The following is a 14,871-nucleotide window of genomic DNA, read 5'->3' as shown; positions in this document are numbered from 1 at the left end:
AGGACAAGGCAAAGTTTGTACCTTGGGGAAGTTTTTAACCTAAGCTGGTAAGAATAAGCTTAGGGGGTCTTTCATGCAGGTCCCCACATCTGTACCCTAGAGTTCAGAGTGGGGAAGGAACCTTGACAACTTCCATGGCTGTTTTTAAATACAAATACTTTAACTGAAGACAGTAACCCATGAAATATCTCACTAAATTTTTGGAAGAATAAGGCTTGGAGCTCAACCTGTTTCCATAATATAGTGAATTGTTACACTGCCATCTAGTGGTAGTATGCCACAATAGCCAGACAATTATATCCTACTATAGTTGCAGTATTTTTATTCTGATGTGTGTACTAATGAAGTATTACTTATTAGTTAGAATAAGACTGCCCTGCTGTCTTTCCTGTCAAACTTACAGCTCATGGACTTGACAGAAGGATCTGAATGGTAATTATATAACAAGGAGAACAGTATTTTGTCCTTTCCTTGTATTTATTAAATCAATTTTATATTAACAAAGACAACTCAATTCCTAGTAAATATCAGAATTAACAAAGATTATATGTGACTTTTCACATATAATGAGAAGGATGACTAAATATAAGGAGCCAAAAAATTGGACAACTATTTTCTGCTAGCAGAGCATCAAACTAAATAGTACAACAATACCTGGGGAAAGACAAACAATATGAAAACGAACAATTTAGTGAAATATCAAGTAGGAATTTTTTTTCTTACAAAACGAACCCCAACTAGGAATTTCAATGCATAAATGAGGGTGTAAATGCATAAAAGTTAGGAAATTAAAAATGATTGTTTCCACTGCATCTACTACCGAGCCACATTCCACCATATATACTGTATTAAAGCAATAATATAATTATAAATATAGCTCTGAAGTGCCAAACATTACATTGGTATAACAGCAGCAAATAATGGTTGCTGTGGTAGAATTTCTGAATTTTCTGACGGGTTTGCTTTTAAATCCTCAAACTCAGCATTGCACTGATATACTTGTAGCAGTACATGATAAATTGGTTTGAAGGTGTTTACAGTGTGCACTGTATATTTTCTGGGCAAAATACCGTTCCCAGTGAAAATGTAAATTTTGCCATTGACTTCAATGTGATCAGGATCTGGCCTTATATAGACTAGACCTCCATCCTGGAATTCACAACACTCAGGTGGACTGTTGTTGCCCACACATCATCCCATGAAGTTCACTGTGGGCCTGTGAAGGCACAAAAATCCACCCATGTGCAAGAAGCTGCAGGATCAGGGCCATAGTCCTTTCCATATATAAAAAAGTAAGATGTAAATTGTAAAATAACTCCAAATAATCTCAGCATGTGCACAGTTCATAGTAGTGAACGTTTCCTGCCTTTGTAATAGTTACTATTTGTAATCATAGTTACTATTAACTGTTTCTGTTATCCCTAGCTGAAAAACACAAGTAACCAGTGATGTAGACAGGCATATATTCATCCCTCCAGCATTCAGAAGTCACAAACAGATAGACCGTGGTCCAGCTTGTGTGACTTACTACCTTTCACCAGCTATTCCGACCAGAGTTATCTTTAATTCTTCCCTGTAGTGACGCCGCGGGGGGAGAAACAACCAAAAAATTCTAATGTGCCTTTCAAAGTCAGTTTACTCTAATTACAGATTGCAAATGTAACACTTGTGGGTGGGCGGGATAGAACCTGTGACCTCTGGTAGCTATATGCATGAGCCACTACTGCATGAGCTAAAAGCAAACTGGCTATTACCTAAGGCTGTAGAGCAGACTCATTAATCTCTCTCTCTAAGTGGCCTTGGTGCCACTAGATGGGACAGAACAGCACACCCAGGCGATGTGTGGGTTACACAAACACTAAAATCCCTTAATCATGATCATATGGATATCGCATGACATCCCTACAAGGCAAAGTTAAGTTGTCTGGGGGCTTGAACTATGGATTTCCATACCTTAACATGTCTGGATTTCTTTTAAGTAATCTTAACTCTGAAAGTCCTGGGTTTGTAATGCTTGGTTTAGGATAATTACAACATCCCTGTAATTATTTTTACCCTTAAATTACTGACACATACTCTCAATCTTAACTCCATTTTAATGCACTTTTGTCTTGGAATAATAATAATAATACTGCTGCTGCTGTTGGCTAGTGAGAATTAAAATTTTTACTGCTCGTTTTGTAGCTGCACAGCATGTCGAGAATCAGTCTCATAATTATAACTTCTAATAATTAGCAACTGTTCCTGTGTGCTTTATCCAGGGCATTTACATTATTTGCCTCCTCTGCCAGCTGCAGTGACAGGAAGTCAAGAAAGACACAGAGGGCCTACAGACTGCTGGCAGGCAATTATATATAATAAGGTGCTACAGAAAGCACAGCACAGCAGGTGCAGCCCAAGGAGGAAGAGGCAAAATGCTGGGGTTGGCACAGAGTTGGGAAGAAAATCTGGAATATGAACTAGCAGCACACAAGGCCTGACCCAGAAAAATATGCAAGGTCAAGGAGGAGTAAAAACCTTTACCTAGCAAGAAGCTGCAGCTTAGACAGAAACAGGCTGCGGGGAGTAAGTGATTGGAAGTGAATCCCGGAAACCATCTTCTATAAAAGGTATTTACATAGTCTTTTAAAACAGGCAGCTATGTTTGTATAGTGCCTTTCAGCCTGAAGGATCCCGAAGCACTTCACATGCCCTCACACCACTGAAACACAGCCCAGTGCACAAACTAGGAGGCAATAGTTGTATAATAGGGTGCAGGGAATGAGTACCTATTGACGTCCCAGCGGGGTGGGTGGGCACAAGCCCGCACACATCTGAATGTCCCTCCCCCAGTCTAAGGGAAGGAGCGACTGGACCCAGGGCTCAAGCAAGTTCGGGGGGCAACAAATATTGAAAACAAGCACAAGCGTGAGTGTCACAGGGTCAAAATCAGGCAGGCAGAAGGTGACACCGAGCAGAGAACCCCGGACAGCGTCCCCTCCTCCTTGAAGGTGTCCAGGGAGCCAGTGGACACAGCCCAGAAGAACTCTGCCCTGACACATGATCTATAGGGCCTATTTATGTTCCTCCCTCAGTCTCAGAGCACCTCCCTGTCCAGCATCCTCCTCCTGGTATGGCGGATGGCCACCTTGGCCAGTGCCAGGAGGAGCTTGATGAGGAGTTCTCGCAAATTCGTGGGGCCATGGATGGAGTTTACATATATTAGGAGGTGTGGGGGAAAGTGCAGCCAGAATTGAATGAGAAGATTCTAGAGGAGCTGGAAAAGGGGCTGCAACCTGGCACATTCTATATAAATGTGCACCAGGGTCTCCCTCATGCCGCAGAAGTGGTCAGTGTCCAGAAGCGGTGGGGTGAACCACGCCAAGTACATGCCCATGCTCATGGCTCCATGAAGGAGCCACCAACTAATATCCCTAGTGGGCCAAGGTGGAATACAGGCTGGCCCACTGGGGCTCCTCACCCTCCACAGGTAGTAGGAGGTCCCAACACTTGGTGTCGGGGTGGGACACAAGGGTGAGGAAATGAAAGTTATGGAGTATGAACATATACAGCTGTGTCCTAGGTATGGTTTGGAAATGAACCAACTGCAGCTCACGCAGCTGGCTTGGGTTATGCTGGGGAGTGGCCAGGGGGCTCGCAGGACTGCTGCCCGATGACAAAGTACAGAGGGCCAGGGGCATGCAGGGAGCACCCTCCCACAGAACCCGCTCATGAAGGCCTAAGGGGAGGGCAGCCTTGAGTATGCGCTGGGGGACATGATGGGTGGGGAGCCCCATGCACTGGCCAAGCACCAGGGGATCCACCCAGTCCCCCTAGTCATAGTTCAGGAAGTCTATGGTCCTGGTGGTATCTGCCAGGACCAACCTCCAGCGTACTGAGGACTCCGCCACCTGCACACCAAGGTGGGGGTTGTGTGAGAGGGGCTCTGTGAGGAGATCTTCCCCCTTGGTACCCACCACAGACCTGGTCACCGAGACCAGCTTCCAGGTCTTGAGGAGGTCCTGGTAGAAGACTGGAGCTCAGAGAGGTCTTGCAGAAGATCCCTTGAATGGAGGTAAAAGAGCTGCCAGTTGTACCAGAGCCCTCAGAGGTGGTGGAGGAAGGCATGTGCCAGCATGCTCCATGCCGGACTTCCTGCACCATAAAGGAGTTTCTGCAAGGCCTGGAAGTGGACGACATGGACCCGACTGCAGAGGCAGAGCAGGCCCTGTCCCCCCTTCTCCAGGGGATGATTCAGAACCCCTGCAGATACCAATTGCAGCCCCAGCCAAAAGAACTCCAGAGTTAACCTCTGGAAGCAGGCCAAGGTACCCAGGGCTTTGAGCCGGTGCCAAAGCATGGACCCAGCTGGTTAAACTCCACTACAGGTGCTGCAACTCAGGGTGCGGGGGGTGCTGCAGCCTCCCCTGGCTTGAAGTGGTTTCTATTATATACCGGATTTACAGTTTGGTTCAATGGCTCTCAGCGCTCCCACTCTACAAATTGTTCCCGCAGGGAAAGGCACCAGAGCAGTCCCGTCCACCTCCACAACCACTTAGTCACCCTGCCCTCCAAATCATGCCAGTTCTCTGGTGGGGAGAGATGGATGACGGAAAGGTAAATGCCCAGATGGAGCAGCAGATCCGTGCTCCACCAGATGGCCTAGAGCACAGGTGGGAGGGACCTGCCTGCCACCTGTCCCAGACCATCAGGCCAGAGCTCTTGACCCAGTTGACTGGGCAGAGGAGGCTGCCAAGTAGACAGCTTGGTAGGCTCCCAGCCATGTCAGGTCACCCAGGTCCTGAACCATGAGGAGCACATTATCAGCATACTCTGACAGGACTACCCACAACTCTGGCTTGTTGAGCACCAACTCCATCAACCTCCTGCGGAGGAGACAGAGGAAGGGCTCAATGGCTAGAGTGTACAGTTGGCCTGACAGCAGGCAGTCTTGATGCACCCCTTGACCTAAGATGATGGGTTTGGTAAGGGTCCAGTGGAGCTTGACCAGACACTCTGCAGAGGTGTACAGCACCTGGAGAAAGCCCACAAAATGGGGCCGGAAGCCAAATGCACACAGAGTGCCTGGGAGATAGCATTCAACATGGTGGACCACGGGTTTCTCCTGGTCCAGGGACAGGAGGGCGAATCCCTATGCCATCCCTATACCCAAATAAAAGAAGGTGCTGGACTTGATAAAGATGATCAAAGAAGGTACAGCCCAGGACAGTGTAGGTCTGGGTAGGATGGACTGGCCTGGACCACCAGCATGGACCACAGCCACAGCAAGATGGCCTTTGCTACAACCTTGTAGTTCGTGCTGAGGAGCAAGACAGGACGCCAGTTCCGAAGATCACAGTGGTCCCCCGTCTTGGGTAGCAGAGCGAGCACGGTCTGCCTGCATGTCAGGGGGAACACCACACTCCCTAAGGACTCAGCCCAGATGATGGTGAGATCCAGGCCAAGGATGTCCCAGAACGTGGGGTAGAACTCCATGGTCAGCTCAGTGATGCCCGGGATTAATTAGTAGGCATCAGATGGAGGGCTTCCGAGAAGTCAGCCAGAGTGAGAGGCAACTCCAGCTGGTCTGAGTCACCCGTGCTGATCGTCGGGAGTCCATTTCAGAATACCCCACAGGCATTGGTCAGATCTGGGGAGAAGAGGCTGACATAGAAGGCCCTGGCCCTCCCCCATATCTCCAATGGATCTGTAAGGGGGATATCATCACCCACCTGGAGGCAGGTGACATACTTCTTGGCCCCCCTCTTTTTCTCCAGGGCATAGAAGAAGCGAGAACCATGATCTATCTCCTGAAAGAGGCGGATGTAGGATCGAACAAAGCCACCCTGAGCCTGGAGCTCCTCCTACTTCTCCTGGCACACTCCGCAGGGGGACAGGGCTGGTGGCCAGATGCCTCTCCAGCTCCAAGACCTCCTGCTCCAGCTGCCCTATTACTGCCTCCCTCCCCTGACTGACCCCCCATGTGTAGTCATGGCAGAAGAGCAAAGTGCTAACCTTCCCCACATCCCACCATCATTGTGCTGAGGGAAAGACCAGCCAGAACTCCTGGAAGGATGCCATGAAGCCCATAGCCCCCAACAAGCTATTAAAATGCCAATAGGCCAACCCTAGCCTCTCTTAGGTGAGAGAGGCCATCACAGCCAGCAGGTGATGATATGATAATGGAGTCAGCCAGATGCTGGAGGAGTGAGCCCGCAAGAGATGGAGGTGAGGCAAATAAATGCGGTCCAACCAGGAGTGGCATGACCAAGCATCCTCCACCCAGATGTAGATGAAGGTGGAATTGTCATCTGGGTGGTGGTCATACCAGATGTCCACCAGTGAGTGATGGTCTGTGATCTCCCTGAGGACATCCGTGGCAGCTGGACACCTCTTGGTCCCTGAGTGGTCCCACTTGTATAGGGTGGTATTGAAATTCCTGCCCAGGACATGGCACTTGCAAGGATCCAAGGAGCCAAGGAAGGTTGACGCTGGCTGAAAGAAGAGAACCTGTTCTGGGCCGGGTATCAGGGCACAGACATTGACAAGGTTCAGTGTCAGCTCCTCTACACAGGCCCAGAAAGTACAGCAGGCGACCCGGCATGACCTTGGCAACCCCAAGCACCTCTGGCCGTATGTTGGGGGAGAATAGTGTGGTCACCCTGCCTGAAAAAGCAGTGAGGTGGCTGGAGCACACCCTGTCCCTCCCACTCCAGCTGCCAGCTGGCATTGGTGGCTGGGTCCATGTGGGTCTCCTGCAGGAAGATCACATGGATCTCCTCCCTATGCCAAATGAAGGAGAACACCTGGTACCTGTGGAGACCCACCCTACAGCCCCAGGTGTTCAAGGTGGCAATGGTGGTCAGCTTCATCACAGGGGCAGAGGAAGATCCTTGTGGGCAGGAGTGCCACCAGCTCTCGCTGGGACCTGCAGCAACCAGGGAGTCATAGAAGCTGCAGGCCCACTGGTAGGCCATGGCATCCTGCCTCCCAGTCCCCCTACCCTTCTCCAAAATGGCCATCACAGCCCAGAGAATGAAGTGTAAATCCCCCCAGCACTGGACAGCAAGCTGCACCTTACTCTTGGAGCCAGGGGTGTCCACCAGGAAGCAGCACAGCTTGACCCGCAGCGCCTGGGGGTCATCCTCTGGCTGGATCCCTGAAATGGCCCCATGGCCTGCGGAGATGGGAAAACAGGAGGCAGATCCCCAGCATGGAGCCTGTTTCGCTGGCGCTGTGCAGCCTGTCTCAGTCCTGGGCACAAGGGGTGGTGCAGAGGGAGAACAGCAGCTCCGAGTGGACTGGGAGAGGGAAATACAAAACCACTTCCCAGGGGGTTGTCAACAGAGAAGAGAAACAGGACAACCCTGGGGGTGGCAGTAGCATGGCAAGTGGAAGAGGAAAGGGGAAGGGGTGGGACTAGTGACGGGGATGGGAACGGAATGAGGACGAGGGGCCTCAGCAGCTGGGCTGAGACTATAACAGGGTTCGAAAAAGAACTAGATAAATTAATGGAGGATAGGTCCACCAATGGCTATTCGCCAGGATGGGCAGGGATGGTGTCCCTAGCCTCTGTTTGCCAGAAACTGGGAATGGGCAACAGGGGATGGATTACTTGAGGATTACATGTTCTGTTCATTCCCTCTGGAGCGCCTGGCATTGGCCGCTTTCGGAAGACAGGATATTGGGCTAAATGGATCTTTGGTCTGACCCAGTATGACCGTTCTTATGGCCACCAGGGTGCAGCACCGCTTGACCGGGCACAGGTGTCAAGGAGATGGATGTGGGTAGGCGGTCCTCTATGATGCCAGGCCTGGGTGCCACAATGGGCTGTGCGGCCTCAGAGGAGGATTAGCCATTGGGCCAACGGGGCCCATGCCCAGAGCCCCTGCATCCCGACCCCGCTCTCCGGTAGCAGCTCTCTGCGGGGGAACAGAGCTTCTCCAGTCATGGGACCTCAGGGGGGGGGGGGGGGGGGCTCAGAAAGGAGAAAATGGGTTGCAGTGTGCAGTGTGGAATGGGGGGAACCCTAGGTGGACAGGGGCAGACCCTGGGGAAGGGGCAGAATGGAATGGGGCTGTGGGTGAGACCGTAGGCAGAAGGGGTGGGGAGGGGCCCCAGGAAACTTTAATCTGCCTCTGGGCGGCCTTGAAATGGATGCCATCTGCGGCCGGGCAGGCGGATGAGCCCAGGAGTGCCCCGAGAGCGAGAGCAGGGGCGGTGGTCTGGGGAAAGGGAGAGAGAGGAGGAGGGAACGATGCAACAAAGTCATTGCCCAGACTGGGGCCTGCTGGCAGGGGTTCATCCTCCCACGGAGTGACAGGGGTCAGACTTAGGGCCTCGATCTCCTCAAAGACGGAGTAGAAGTCCCAACCTACCACCACAGGATCCTCCCTGTTAGTGACTGGAGCGACATCCACCTTGGCACTGAAAGGGGGCGCGGATGACAAAGGGGCAGGGTGACTCCCTCTGATGCCTTCTCAGAAGGGATACCAGGAGGGAGGGCCATACCAACCCCCTCGTCTGCCATGGCCTCCTCAGCAGGCTCCACCCGCTGGACCATGGCAGGGGGCACAGTGGCAGGCTCGACAGCAGTAATCCCCTTATGGTCTTCTGGGGAGTCTCCTCTCCTTCAATGCAAACAGATGGTGGGGGGCAGGGAGGGAAGCCTTCCAGCCTAGGGCAGCTGGGGGAAGGCAAGTCTAGGGGAGGGAAGGGGGCACATGTGCTTGCAAACAAAAGTCACTGCTCACCTCTGCTGATAAAGTCCCAGGTGGAAGCAGTGTCGAGACGAGTGGCTAGGCTAAGGAGTGGAGGCAGTCCCAGATGGGGTTTGAGGGCGGTAGAGGGGTAGCAGTGGTGGAGGGACTGAGGGGAGGGCTTCACGCTGCTCCCCCCTTAGAGACAGTAGCGACCACTGCAGGCCCAGGAGGTAACAGAGATGATAAAGTTACTCAGTCCAGCAGCAGCAGCTCCTCTTACTCAATGTCAGCAACAGGCTCCCAGCCAGTGAGGCAGGGTGACTGCAGGGAGTGAGTCCCTGTTGGGAATCCAGGGCTAGGTGGCTGGCAGACCTGCACTCTGATCACTTAGGAGCTAGTAAGTTTACCAGGAGAAGCTGATAGGGGTTAATGATACAATCAGGCTGGGTAGGGTAAGAGCTCATTTGGCCCCATTAGCTCAGGGCTGATAAAAGAGGCACAGGAAGGCACTACAAAGAAGAGAGAGGGAGGAACAGGGCTAGTTGCTCAGAGTTGCGAGGCCTCTGTTTCCTTCAGGTCTTGTTGAGAAGGCCTAAACCTTGACAAACACCGTAAATAGGAGGGAGCATGGGGGAGTGTGGTGATATTGGTGAAAGGGACTTGAAATAAATCTTTACTGAGATCACACCTGGAGAACACTGCAGGTTCTGTGGGGAAGAAGATGGGGGCAGAGCAGGGCCCCTATTACGAAGTAGTATTGTCAGAGTTGTCGTGGGTGCTCATGCCTACCGTGTAACTGGCAGGAGGGAGAAAAAAATGGAGCAAGCTAATCATTTTTGGGTGAGTCTCCCCCCCCCGTTCCTCCAGTTTCAGCACTGATACATCCACTTATGGGGTGGAATGCAGAAACTGACTAACATTGGTTAATAGAAGGTGGCATGGGGAATAGTAAGGATTTACTACTCCCTAACGATTTCTCTTGTTAAAGTGCTATTGGACTTTAATATCCACGCACAGTTGACAAGACCTCAGTTTTCAGGATTTCATCCAATTCTACACTCGGTTAACTGCGTGGAACACTTCTCAGGAGGATGAAGTCCTGTGATTTGAAACCGAGATTCCAAGGGTTTCAGGGCCTGTCACAACTTAAAATTAGAATGAGGCTTACATTTCTCAAGATACAACCATATAATTATAATAACAATGTTTTTTTTATTTGGATCTTAAAATTAGGCTTCTAAATACATTTTTAAGTACATAAATAACGCTTAGATGTGGTTCATACCAAACAGCCATTTATTTATTTTATTTAAACTAGTATTGTTGCAGTTTGAGAGGGTTGCATTGACGTATCATTTGTTTGGGTTCCTTTACCAAGATGAAAAGGAGTACTTGTGGCACCTTAGAGACTAACCAATTTATTTGAGCATGAGCTTTCGTGAGCTACAGCTCACTTCATCGGATGCATACCGTGGAAACTGCAGCAGACTTTATATACACACAGAGAATATGAAACAATACCTCCTCCCACCCCACTGTCCTGCTGGTAATAGCTTATCTAAAGTGATCATCAGGTTGGGCCATTTCCAGCACAAATCCAGGTTTTCTCACCCTCCACCCCCCCACACAAATTCACTCTCCTGCTGGTGATAGCCCATCCAAAGTGACAAGCAGCAGGAGAGTGAATTTGTGTGGGGGGGTGGAGGGTGAGAAAACCTGGATTTGTGCTGGAAATGGCCCAACCTGATGATCACTTTAGATAAGCTATTACCAGCAGGACAGTGGGGTGGGAGGAGGTATTGTTTCATATTCTCTGTGTGTATATAAAGTCTGCTGCAGTTTCCACGGTATGCATCCGATGAAGTGAGCTGTAGCTCACGAAAGCTCATGCTCAAATAAATTGGTTAGTCTCTAAGGTGCCACAAGTACTCCTTTTCTTTTTGCGAATACAGACTAACACGGCTGTTACTCTGAAATTTACCAAGATGATTACTATATTTAGGACCCTGGCAGATCAGTAGTAATCTTCCTTGTTCTAGGCTAGTATTTATTTTTTAATTTAAATAGCAAAAGTTACCTGTTCACAACTGTGCTGACAGTTATTTGGAATCAGGGTCTTTCTGTGCTATAGACCTGCCAGCGGCGCAGCTGTACCACTGTAGCTGCCTATACCGCTGTAAGACCTCTCATGTAGCCGCTCTCTGCTGGCGGGAGAGAGCTCTCCTGCTGGTATAATTAAGCCACCTCTAATGAGCAGCAGTAGCTATGTCAGCAGGAGAGTGTCTCCCGCGGACATAGCGCTGTCCGTGCGGGCATTTTTGTCGAGCAGGGGAGTCTTGGGGTTATTTTTTTTCACATCCCTGACGGACAAAAGTTTTACTGACAAAAATGCTAGTGTAGCCAAAGCCTTAATCCATACAAAAATAACCGCCTAACAGTATGTGCTCACACACAACAAAATTCAATTCACTTAACCAACCAGTAACTCAAAGCAATAAAACAACCCCCGCCCCATACCCTGTCTGGAGAATTATTTTCTCCCTTCTGTGAAGCTTAAGCTGTCACATTTCTTTGCTATGTGCTTTCATCTTGCTTGCATTCGTGTCATACAGATAACCAGACTAAGCATTGCTGCTTAACCACATCCAGTATACGGAATTAAAGAAAAATCAAACATTATTTTAACTTGAAGGAACTGGAGCCCAAACCACAGACCTACAAAACAAACCATGGACAAGAACAAGGCTACAAAATGCAATTGCTGAGGAGAATTAGGTTGGACTTCTACCCTGAGATCACTGGTCCAAATCTGCCCTCTCCCATTGATTGATACGGTTTAAAGTTGTTGGCATTTGGTAGCCAGTCCTAGCAGACAAGTATCCACATCATAAAACCACCACTGCAATTAGCACTAGTTGGTAGCCTCAGTAGAAAGGGAATGGACTTAATGGGCATGGGGTATAGACTACTAGTTCACTCCTAGAGAGGGTCACTCCAGTTCATAGCAGTGGCATAATGTGGGGAAGCTGATACTTTGAATACATGTTCTGTACCTGCCCTAAGGATAAACTCCCGAACTGACTATCCATCACCTTCCATGAGTACTAAATTCAAGAGTTTTAAAAATGTGATTAGATAGGACATGGCATGCTAAACACAATCATGAGCATTTGGGATACATTCAGGCCCATAGCATGGCCCCCTTTGCACCACTCTGGGCCTGTAGATCCAGGCCAGGTATGGGTATTTAACCTGCATACCTGCCTATTTGGGGTTATCTATGTGTATCCCTTTTTACCACATGTACTATCTTTTTAAAATTAGGTACCTTATTCTGTTTGTCCAATAACACATAACAAGCTTTTCTGGACTTTTTTAGTAAATATGATAATGAGATTAAAGAGATTTTTAATAATTTAGATCTAACTTCAAGCAGCAGGAAGCAATTGCTGTTTTAGATCTGTGTTCATTATTATTTAACATTTATATTATGGTAGCACCATGATCTTTCACTCACATGTGGGGCCCTAATGTGTTAGTTGCTATACAGATAGGAGGATCATCTCGCTACCCTGAAGGGTTTACAGCCTCAAATAGGGCAAGTTAAACACCTTTAAATCACAAAAAGAAAAGGAGTACTTGTGGCACCCTAGAGACTAACCAATTTATTTGAGCATAAGCTTTCGTGAGCTACAGCTCACTTCATCGGATGCATATTGTGGAAAGTGTAGAAGATCTTTTTATATACACACAAAGCATGAAAAAAATACCTCCTCCCACCCCACTCTCCTGCTGGTAATAGCTTATCTAAAGTGATCATTCACTTTACACTCACTGGTAACAGGAGAGTGGGTTTGTGTGTGTGGTGGGGAGGGGGGTGAGAAAACCTGGATTTGTGCTGGAAATGGCCCAACTTGATTATCATACACATTGTAAGGAGAGTGATCACTTTAGATAAGCTATTACCAGCAGGAGAGTGGGGTGGGAGGAGGTATTTTTTCATGCTTTGTGTGTATATAAAAAGATCTTCTACACTTTCCACAGTATGCATCCGATGAAGTGAGCTGTAGCTCACGAAAGCTTATGCTCAAATAAATTGGTTAGTCTCTAAGGTGCCACAAGTACTCCTTTTTTTATTTTGTGAATACAGATTAACACGGCTGTTACTCTGAAACCTTTAAATCACAGTCACAATAAATGGTCAGAGTTGGGTTTGATAAGATTTAGTTTGTTACCCTTTGAAAAGGCTAAAAGAGTGGGTCCCAACTCTCTCTGACTCAGCACTGGCCCTCCCCACCTCGAGGGAAACAGGCTCCATATTATCCCCTGTCTCAGCTGCATGGGCTGGGAGAATTCCCCCACTCCCTTCCCTGCAATTTGCATTGGGCTGGGGGGCCTCCTCCTCCACCCCTACCTGCTCACTAACCCCTCCCCCACACAGTTTGCCACCCTCCCAGTCTCACATCTCACCCCTCCCCATCTTCCTCACAGTTCACTGTTCTCCCCCGCTTCCTCTTCTGTGGTCCTCTTCCCCTTGCAGTTCACTGCTCCTCCCTGCCTCAGGTGGTCCTCTTCCCCTCACAGTCTGCTCCTCCCCCTCTCATGTTGCAGGGGGGAAAGTGTGTTACCTACCCCGCCATGCTCCATTTCTTTTTGCTATGTACCTCCCCTGCCCCTCCCAGGCCCCCCCTTTTGCTGTTTGTTTGCCTACCTCCACTGCCCTGCCCGAGCACTCTTTGCTGTCTGTTTACTTGCCTTCGTTAGCCCACTCAAGCCCCCAACTCCCTGCCCTCCAAAAATGGGCTGACAGAGCACTCAAGGTGGAGTCATCCATAGGAGCAGAGAGACTTACCCACCTCTGGCAGGTGCCAGGGGTCCCAGGGCAGGAGGTGAGGCAGCTTTGGAAACCCCTAGACACAAGTAATGTAATCAGACACTGCTCCCTTCAGTTCGACTTGCCATATTTTTTCTTCTTCTTTGATAGGCTGTTGTTCTCACTCCTCCTTCAGTCTCCCTAATGCATCCATATAATATAGGGCATACACCCAGGCTCAGATCACTTATTTGACACCACTTCTTTGGCATGTGGGACTCCCACAATCTAGCCACCCGAGACCCCGAAACTAGTGCCTCAGACCTCTTGAGCACCACTTACATGTACTCCCCTAGTGTTCCATGGAAGCTGTGATGACTCTGGGCTTCTAGTTTAACCCAATTGGGGATACCACGGCAGTAAAGCAAGGTACACAGACTTAGCAAAGGAATTGCTGAAGCCCAATTGCTTTACAGTTAAAAACACTCAAAAGTTGCAGATCTTCAAAAAATAAAAAAAGTCCTGAGATGTGCCCTCCCTCGTCTGATCTGACCACTTCTGCGAGTCTGAGCTTTGTCAGCATTCAGATTGGGCAGCCCCTATCCTCCCTCTCTCTCTCCATGTCTAGCTTACATGTGACAATGGCTTGCTCCCCTCCCCCCTGCTTCAGAGCTGTATTTGTCTCTTTTTTCCATATGCTCAGCTGAAGAACCCCAGCTCCACCTCCCTCCCCCGTGTCAGGCTTGCCCCTCCTGTGGGCCTCTGTGTAAAAAATCATTGTTCCATGGAGGGGCAGTAGTTGAGACACACTGTCTGGAATGCAATAGAATTATAGGCTTGCCTTGGGCAAGTTTAGATATTTGTTTGGCACAAAACACAAAATGGAGTTCACAATTTGATACAGACATATCCCCAGCACTCTGTCACATACACAAAGAAACAAACAAAAAACCCCAACTTGGAACTAACACATTTGCTAACCATCATCCTGATCATTCTGCTTTCATCCTGCATCTCTTTCTCTCATAAGCTATTCAGGGCAGGGTCCATCTCTTAGTAGGTGTGTGTACAGCACCAAATGCAATGGGCACCAATCATGATTGAGGTCTTTGGGCACTACTGTAAATTAATTACAGTTAACTCAACTGATCAATGCAACACAAATTAACTAGATTTTAAAAATCGCTATTAATAACAATTTTAATTTTACTCTTCAACAATAATAGAATACCAATTTAAATTTATTATAAATATTTTTGGATGTTTTTCTACATTTTCACATATATTGATTTCAATTATAACACAGAATACAAGGGGTAGAGTGCTCACTTTATATTATTATTTTTGATTATACATACATTTGCACTATAAAAAAGA

The sequence above is a fragment of the Caretta caretta genome, chromosome 2 (assembly GCF_965140235.1).
Source record: "Caretta caretta isolate rCarCar2 chromosome 2, rCarCar1.hap1, whole genome shotgun sequence".
NCBI classification, from domain to species: Eukaryota; Metazoa; Chordata; order Testudines; family Cheloniidae; genus Caretta; species Caretta caretta.
This window is presented reverse-complemented; position numbering follows the sequence as displayed.